The following is a 9,167-nucleotide window of genomic DNA, read 5'->3' on the forward strand; positions in this document are numbered from 1 at the left end:
TTTTAGGATTTTGTCCATTTTCTTTTAAATTATACACATGTACTTGGGTGGATGTTTTTTTTTTTTTAATGATTTTGCCATTGTTAAAAGGGTATTTAATGATTGAATACCATTTAGCCTACATGTACTGACATAAAAAGACATCAGAGGTGTATTAAGTGTAAAATCAAATGGCAGAACACTATGTGTAGAATGAGCCAAGTGAAGGTGTGTGTATTTTATATACGTGTAGAATAGAAGATTGGAAAGCTAGGCACCAAACTGTTAAATGTGGTTTCTCTTGAAAGGGGGCGGGGGGATGGGTCCCAGAGGGGCTTTATAGGGGCCTTTCACTTTCTACTTTTTTCATTTTGTTCTGTTTGAATTTTTTTATAAGTATTATTACTTTTGTAATCAAAATTTTTAGAAAGTATTTTACTGATTTAAAGGCTTAGGCATGTTCAAACACCTGCAAAACTACTTATTGCTCAGCTTTACTTTTCCTAATCCAAGAAGGCAGGGCAGTTAACCTTTTTGGTGCCAATGTGAAATTTAAATGTTTATATGTTTTTCCTGCTTTGTGAATGAAAAATATTTCTGAGTGGTAGTTTTCTGACAGGTAGACCATGTCTTCTCTTGTTTAAAAATAATATTCCTGATTTTGTAAAATGAAATATAAAATATGTCTCAGATCTTCCAATTAATTAGTAAGGATTCATCTTTAATCCTTGCTAGTTTAAGCCTGCCTAAGTCACTTTACTAAAAGATCTTTGTTAACCCAGTATTTTAAACATGTCAGCTTATGTAGGTAAAAGTAGAAGCATGTTTGTACACTGCTCGTAGTTATAGTAACAGCTTTCCATGTTGAGATTCTCTTATCTTGTATCTTAAAGTTTCATGTGAATTTTTACCGTTAGGATGTTTAAGATGTATATAGGATAAAATGTCAAGTCTTCACCTAAGTTTTTTGTTTTCTTGTCTAGTAATAATAGCAGATACTTCTGGAATGTTCTCCCAAGATCCTTAAAAACTTCTTGGAAATTATAAAATACTGACAAGAAAAGAAGAATAGTTTTTTGAATATTAAAGAGGGTAAGAATCAATATAGGTTAAAAAGATAAAAGTTTAAAAATGCTTCATAGAACACCCAGGCAAAGATCCTCACAACAACCTGTTGTAGAGGTGAGTGAGGCATTTTACTGTACAGAAAAGGTTGAGAGTAAAACTGTCAGAAGTTATATTTTTGTTGTATTTTCTAAGAGAAAGAGTATTGTTATGTTCTCTTAACCTCTATTAATTACTACTTTGATATTCATTTAAAGCATTGCAAATTTAAATGAGAATTTTTAAAGTCAAATAATGACCACCCTGTTTTTGTTGTACAATGTAAATCCTCAGTTCTTTACTTTTGCACTTTCTTCCACTTAGATTTAGTTATATATTCATTAAAAGTTAAATTTTATATGTATAAGCTAAGCTTTAAATTTAAACTTAAATTACAAGGGGAGAAAAGTGTTAAAGGTTTAAAAATGTGTTTTCCAGGACACGTCAGCTCCAAGTCAGGTAGTTGGTTCAATCTAGTTGTCCAAGGACTGAATTGTTTTAACATAAGGTTTTCCAGTTCTGGGAGCCTCAGTTCTTTAAAACTCTTAAAACGTGTATGTTTAGACTTAGGTAAGACCTTTTTTCTCCCCATCAGTTGTGAAATTTAATGTATGAAGCTGATGTGGCTAACAAGTTTATTTTAAGAATTGTTTAGAAATGCTGTTGCTTCAGGTTCTTAAATCACTCAGCACTCCAACTTCTAATCAAATTTTTAAAGACTTACTTATCAATGTTTGCCTGTGTTTGCACTAAAAACCTCCAATTAAAATAAATAAATTTATATTTTAAAAATCTAACAAAAAAGAAATAACTCCAGATGATCCCTGCTGCTACTGCTGCTGCTAAGTCACTTCAGTTGTGTCCGACTCTGTGCGACTCCATAGACGGCAGCCCACCAGGCTCCGCTGTCCCTGGGATTCTCCAGGCAAGAACACTGGAGTGGGTTGCCATTTCCTTCTCCAATGCATGAAAGTGAAAAGGGAAAGTGAAGTCACTGAGTCGTGTCTAACTCTCAGCGACCCCATGGACTGCAGCCTACCAGGCTTCTCCGTCCATGGGATTTTCCAAATGATCCCTAGCCTTGAAAAATAAAGCACGAGGGAGAGAGACTAAAAAAAAAAAAAAAAAGCACTGGATCCTTCTCATCTATTTGTGCAAAGAATGATCACTTGCAAGGTCAAAAATATAGCCAGATCCAAATCTCTGCCTCCCCCTTCCCAAAATAGTTCTCAGTATCTCCATGTAGACTTCCTTTTCTGTATAAAGTTCACTCTAAGATTTCAAAGGCACTGCCTATTTTACTACATTTTAGTCATGTGAAGAGTTAAGCTGTTTTGTAATAAATAATTGTCTTTTTTCATAATAATCTGGTATGCTAATCAAAAGCCTTGTCTTAATTTTTGAGAAATGAGTTTAGTGTTTATAAAGTAAATTCCAGTTTATTAAGTAATGGCTTTGTATTACCTTTCCTGCTAGATTTTTGTTTATTTTCCCTTGTGTTAGGGGCTAAGATGGAGTAGGGTGTAGTGAATGTATGTGATGTGATTTGGCCCTGTGTATTAGAATCTTTTGTTGTTTTTTCACTTAAATGTTGGTAGTTTTCTTCCTGGTTTTCATTTTAGTGGATAAAATTGGTATTTTGAACTCTGAATGGAGACTACCACCACAGCATGAGTTCCACGTATTGTATCCTTTAGACTGAAATCATTGTTTTATTTCCTGATTACCCAGTTGGTTGAATACAGGGAAAAGGGGTGGAGGGGTTGGAGAAATAGGATAGGTTGTATATCGTTTCCATTAGAGAAAGAAGAAAATGGGACTGAATATTTGACAGATATAGTTTTTAGCTACATCTAGTTTAGAAAAGAGGTAACCATTTCTTCATCTATGAAATGCAAATAGTACCTGTCTTACAAAATTATAAGAGTTGAGGTGACCGTATGTGTAAAATACTTGTTATAAATGTTAATTCCCTTCCTAACACTTTTTTGCTTCCATGGATTAGCCTTGACTCTGGAAATTAGGGCTAAAACTTAGATAATAACTCTTTCACTGACTCTTAATTCATCTTTCTCGTTGTTTGTCATAGTTAAGATGCAAAGTGCAGTACACAAGTAGGTCAAATCCTTAAAAATATTTAAATTCCTTTTTTAAAAGCTTGAAACAATATTCTTACCAAATTTAGTTGAGCTTTTCTAATAGAAACAATTGGCTTAGTCCCACTTTTATAATCAGTTTCAGTTTGACTTATAAACTTAGCACAATGTGAATTTCACTTGCAGCACAACAGAGTCATAGGATGTCAGAGCTAGAAGTGACCTTAGAGAGTATCTAATTCATCCCCCTTGTTTTAAGATGAACCATCTGAGGCTCAATGGTGAAATGATGTGTTCAAAGCTATATAACTAATTAGTGATAGCCCAGACTGGGGCATAGTTTGATGGTGAAAAACTTCAAGCTACCCCTCCAGGGAGGTCTCAAATGTTTATTTTTTCAACTATTCTTTATTCTATACCATAACATTCACTACATATTAAATGACACTTTATAACTAATACAGTAGGACAATCTTAAATACATATGGCTTCAAATTGTACAATACTACATTGTTTCAGTGCTAAGATTCTATTTTGAAGTCTAAAGTTTGCAGAAATGCATATAGATTTTTTTGCATTTACTACATTCTTCTTGTGTATCATGTAAAATGACTATGTAAATATATTTTGTCTTCTGTTTATACTTAGCAACAAATTTGCATTTTCATTTGATGTAACAAAGGCTTTAATGTAATTTTTGTTAGAAGATTTTGCATTACCTTTATACTTAATATCTAACCGGACAGAATGACTGATTCTTATGTCATTGTAATAGTGTTGTAAATAATCACGTGAAATGTGTGAGATAGAGTACTATATTTGTGAATATAATTTTATGGCTGTTTTCACTTAGTAGAAACCTTTCCATCATTATGGAAACTAAGACAATTGCTTTCTACTGTATAATCTGGCAGTCATCATAGATTAAAGCTTATTTTTCTGTGACTAAAAACTTATCCAATAAAGCACTATTCTTAAAAATGAAAAAAAAATGAATTGAGCTTGTCAAGGAAACTCTTTAGAATAATTACAAATAATTTAAGATTTAAAACAAATTATCACAGCTCTTTCATAACCAAAAACAACCGCCTAACTATACCAATCATTTAAGTAAAACTTAACTGAAAGTAGAACAATGAATTGTATGACTATATCCATAGGAGATCCCTTCAAAATCTAGAGCCTTTTGATTCTCCATCACATATCCATAATTGAGGCACCAGAGAAAATCACGTATGAATATATCTTCAGTTCAGTTCAGTTCAGTCGCTGAGTAGTGTCCGACTCTTTGCGACCCCATGAATTGCAGCACGCCAGGCCTCCCTATCCATCACCAACTTTCGGAGTTCACTCAGACTCATGTCCATCGAGTCTGTAATGCGATCCAGCCATCTCATCCTCTGTCATCCCTTTCTTCTCCTTCCCCCGATCCCTCCCAACATCAAAGTCTTTTCCAATGAGTCAACTCTTCACATGAGGTGGCCAAAGTACTGGAGTTTCAGCTTTAACATCATTCCTTCCAAAGAAATCCCAGGGCTGATCTCCTTCAGAATGGACTGGTTGGATCTCCTTGCAGTCCAAGGGACTCTCAAGAGTCTTCTCCAACACCACAGTTCAAAAGCATCAATCCTTCAGCACTCAGCCTTCTTCACAGTCCAACTCTCACATCCATATGTGACTAGTGGAAAAACCATAGCCTTGACTAGACGGACCTTAGTTGGCAAACTCAAGTCTCTGCTTCTGAATATGCTATCTAGGTTGGTCATAACTTTTCTTCCAAGAAGTAAGTGTCTTTTGATTCCATGGCTGCAGTCACCATCTGCAGTGACTTTGGAGCCAATAAAAATAAAGTCTGACACTGTTTCCACTGTTTCCCCATCTATTTGCCATGAAGTGATGGGACCAGATGCCATGATCTTCATTTTCTGAATGTTGAGCTTTAAGCCAACTTTTTCACTCTCCTCTTTCACTTTCATCAAGAGGTTTTTTAGTTCCTCTTCACTTTCTGCCATAAGGGTGGTGTCATCTGCATATCTGAGGTTATTGATATTTCTCCTCGCAATCTTGATTCCAGCTTGTGTTTCTTCCAGCCCAGCGTTTCTCATGATGTACTCTGCATAGAAGTTAAATAAGCAGGGTGACAATGTAAGGCCTTGATGTACTCCTTTTCCTATTTGGAACCAGTCTGTTGTCCCATGTCCAGTTCTAACTGTTGCTTCCTGGCCTGCATACAGATTTCTCAAGAGACAGGTCAGGTGGCCTGGTATTTCCATCTCTCTCAGAATTTTCCACAGTTTATTGTGATCTACACAGTCAAAGGCTTTGGCATAGTCAATAAAGCAGAAATAGATGTTTTTTTGGAACTCTCTTGCTTTTTCAATGATCCAGCAGATGTCGGCAATTTGATCTCGGTAGCCACATCTTCTTTTTTCAAAGCAATTTCTTTCAAAGATTGATCATCAAGAGTGGAGAGTGTCTTTAACAGTTTCAATTCGGTGTCCATTTGTACACATACAGTTATTCACTGAAATATATCAGCCAATGTCTGCATTGTGTTGAAGCCCCAAGATACATCAAGAATGCAGAAGAACTGTGTACTGCTGAGAAATCATGAATTTCCATTTTAATTTTATTTCATGAAGTAGTTAGGATAGCTCCATAGAACATATCAAAATGATGTCATTGAGTAAAGAATATTAGATTATTAAGCAAGGAAAATAAATGTCACAGGCTAAAATACCACAGAGAATAATTACTACTTTTGTAAAGTTAAATAATTTCTATGTCAGTTATTTCTCCCAAATTTTATAAACTGGCCATACAGATGATTTAACTAACTATAATGAAGAGTTTGAAGACCTAAATAAAGTCAAAAATAATTGTTCTCTACCCCAGAATGAAAACTGTGTCCTATGCTTGAAGCCTGTAAAAAAACTGACTTCATTTTCCCCTGCACAACTTCATCCAAGATACTAGTATCTGAAGGTATCCACTGTATTTATGTTGTTATTACCAGACGACCACTTTCAATTTGCCTTGATTCATAGACCTAACATTCCAGGTTCGTATGCAATAATGTTCTTTGCAGCATTGGACCTTGCTTCTATCACCAGTTCCATCCACAGCTGGGTATTGTTTTTGCTTTGGCTCCATCCCTTCATTCTTTCTGGAGTTATTTCTCCACTGATCTCTAGTAGCATATTGGGCCTTTTCATACTGTTCATGGGGTTCTCAAGACAAGAATACTGAAGTGGTTTGCCACTCCCTTCTCCAGTGGACCACATTCTGTCAGACCTCTCCACCATGACCCGTCCATCTTGAGTGGCCCCATACCTCATGGCTTAGTTTCATTGAGTTAGACAAGGCTGTGGTCTGTGTGATCAGATTAGCTAGTTTTCTGTGAGTATGATTTCAGTGTGTTTGCCCTCTGATGCCCTCTCGCAGCACCTACCATCTTACTTGGATTTCTCTTACCTTGGACGTGGGATATCTCTTCACGGCTGCTCCAGCAAAAATCAGCCACTGCTCCTAACCTTGGATGAGGTCACCCCTCTTGACTTTGAACATGGAGTAGCTCCTCTCAGCTCTCCTATGCCCATGCAGCCAGTGCTCCATGAATATTGCATAGGAACATTGACTGTTAAGTCAATGAATCAAGGCAAATTGGAAATGGTCAAACAGGAGATGGCAAGAGTGAATGTCAACATTCTAGGAATCAGCAAAGTAAAATGGATTGGAATGGGTGAATTTGACTCAGATGACCATTATATCTACTACTGCAGGCAGGAATCCCTTAGAATAAATTGAATAGCCATCATGGTCAACAAAAGAGTCCAATATGCAGTACTTGGATGCATTCTCAAAAACGACAGAATGAGCTCTGTTCATTTCCAAGGGAAACCATTCAATATCACAGTAATCCAAGTCTATGCCCCAACCAGTAATGCTGAAGAAGCTGAAGTTGAACGGTTCTATGAAGACTACAAGACCTTTTAGAACTAAAACCCAAAAAAGATGTCCTTTTCACTATAGGGGACTGGAATACAAAAGTAGGAAGTCAAGAAACACCTGGAGTAACAGGCAAATTTGGCCTTGGAATGAGGAATGAAGCAGGGCAAAGCGAATACAGTTTTCCAAGAGAATGCACTGGATATAGCAAACACCCTCTTCCCACAACACAAGAGAAGACTCTACACATGGACATCACCAGATGGTCAACACCAAAATCAGATTTATTATATTCTTTGCAGCCAAAGATGGAGAAGCTCTATACAGTCAGCAAAAACAAGACTGGGAGCTGACTGTGGCTCAGATCATGAACTCCTTATTGACAAATTCAGACTGAAACTGAAGAAAGTAGGGAAAACCACTAGACCATTCAAGTATGACCTAAATAAAATACCTGATGATTATACAGTGGAAGTGAGAAATAGATTTAAGGGACTAGACCTGATAGACAGAATGCCTGATGAACTATGGACGGAGGTTTGTGACATTGTACAAGAGACAGGGATCAAGACCATCCCCATGAAAAAGAAATGAGAAAAAGCAAAATGGTTATCTGGAGAGGCCTTTCAAATAGCTGTGAAAAGCAGAGAAGCAAAAAGCAAAAGAGAAAAAGAAAGTTATTCCCATTTGAATGCAGAGTTCCAAAGAATAGCAAGGAAAGATAAGAAATCCTTCCTCAGTGATGAATGCAAAAAAATAAAGGAAAACAACACAGTGGGAAAGACTAGAAATCTCTTCAAAAAATTACAGATACCAAGGGAACATTTCTTGCAAAGATGGGCTTGATAAAGGACAGAAATTGTATAGACCTAACAGAAGCAGAAGATATTAAGAAGGTGGCAAGAATACACAGAAGAACTGTACAAAAAAGAGCTTCATGACCCAGATAATCATGATGATGTGATAGCTCACCTAGAGCCAGACATCCTGGAATGTGAAGTCAAGTGGGCCTTAGAAAAAATCACTACAAACAACGCTAGTGGAGGAGATGGAATTCCAGCTAAGCTATTTCAAATCCTGAAAGACAGTGCTGTGAAAGTGCTGTATTCAATATGCCAGCAAATTCGGAAAACTCATCAGTGGCCACAGGACTGGAAAAGGTCAGTTTTCATTCCAATCCCAAAGAAAGGCAATGCCAAAGAATGCTCAAACTACTGCACAATTGCTCTCATCTCACATGCTAGTAAAGTAATGCACAAAATTCTCCAAGCCAGGCTTCAGCAGTACGTGAACCATGAACTTCCTGATGTTCAAGCTGGTTTTAGAAAAGGCAGAGGAACCAGAGATCAGACTGCCAACATCCACTGGATCATCAAAAAAGCAAGAGAGTTCAAGAAAAACATCCATTTCTGCTTTATTGACTATGCCAAAGCCTTTGACTATGTGGATCACAATAAACTGTGGGAAATTCTGAAAGAGATGGGAATACCAGACCACCTGACCTGCCTCTTGAGAAACCTATATGCAGGCCAGGAAGCAACAGTTAGAACTGGACATGGGACAACAGACTGGTTCCAAATAGAAAAAGGAGTGCGTCAAGGCTGTATATTGTCACCCTGCTCATTTAACTGATATGCAGAGTACATCATGAGAAACCCTGGGCTGGAAGAATCACAAATTGGAATCAAGATTGCTGGGAGAAATATCAATAACCTCAGATATGCAGATGACACCACCCTTATGGCAGAAAGTGAAGAGGAACTAAAAAGCCTCTTGATGAAAAGGAAAGAAGAGAGTGAAAAAGTTGGCTTAAAGCTCAACATTCATAAAACTAAGATCATGGCACCTAGTCCTATTACTTCATGGGGAACTGATGGGGAAACAGTGGAAACAGCATCAGACTTTATTTTTCAGGGATCCAAAATCACTACTGATGGTGATTGCAGCCATGAAATTAAAAGATGCTTACTCTTTGGAAGGAAAGTTATGATCAACCTAGATAGCATATTAAAAAGCAGAGACGTTCCTTTGCCAACAAAG

This window comes from Capricornis sumatraensis, chromosome 13 (assembly GCF_032405125.1).
Source record: "Capricornis sumatraensis isolate serow.1 chromosome 13, serow.2, whole genome shotgun sequence".
In the NCBI taxonomy this organism is placed as follows: domain Eukaryota; kingdom Metazoa; phylum Chordata; class Mammalia; order Artiodactyla; family Bovidae; genus Capricornis; species Capricornis sumatraensis.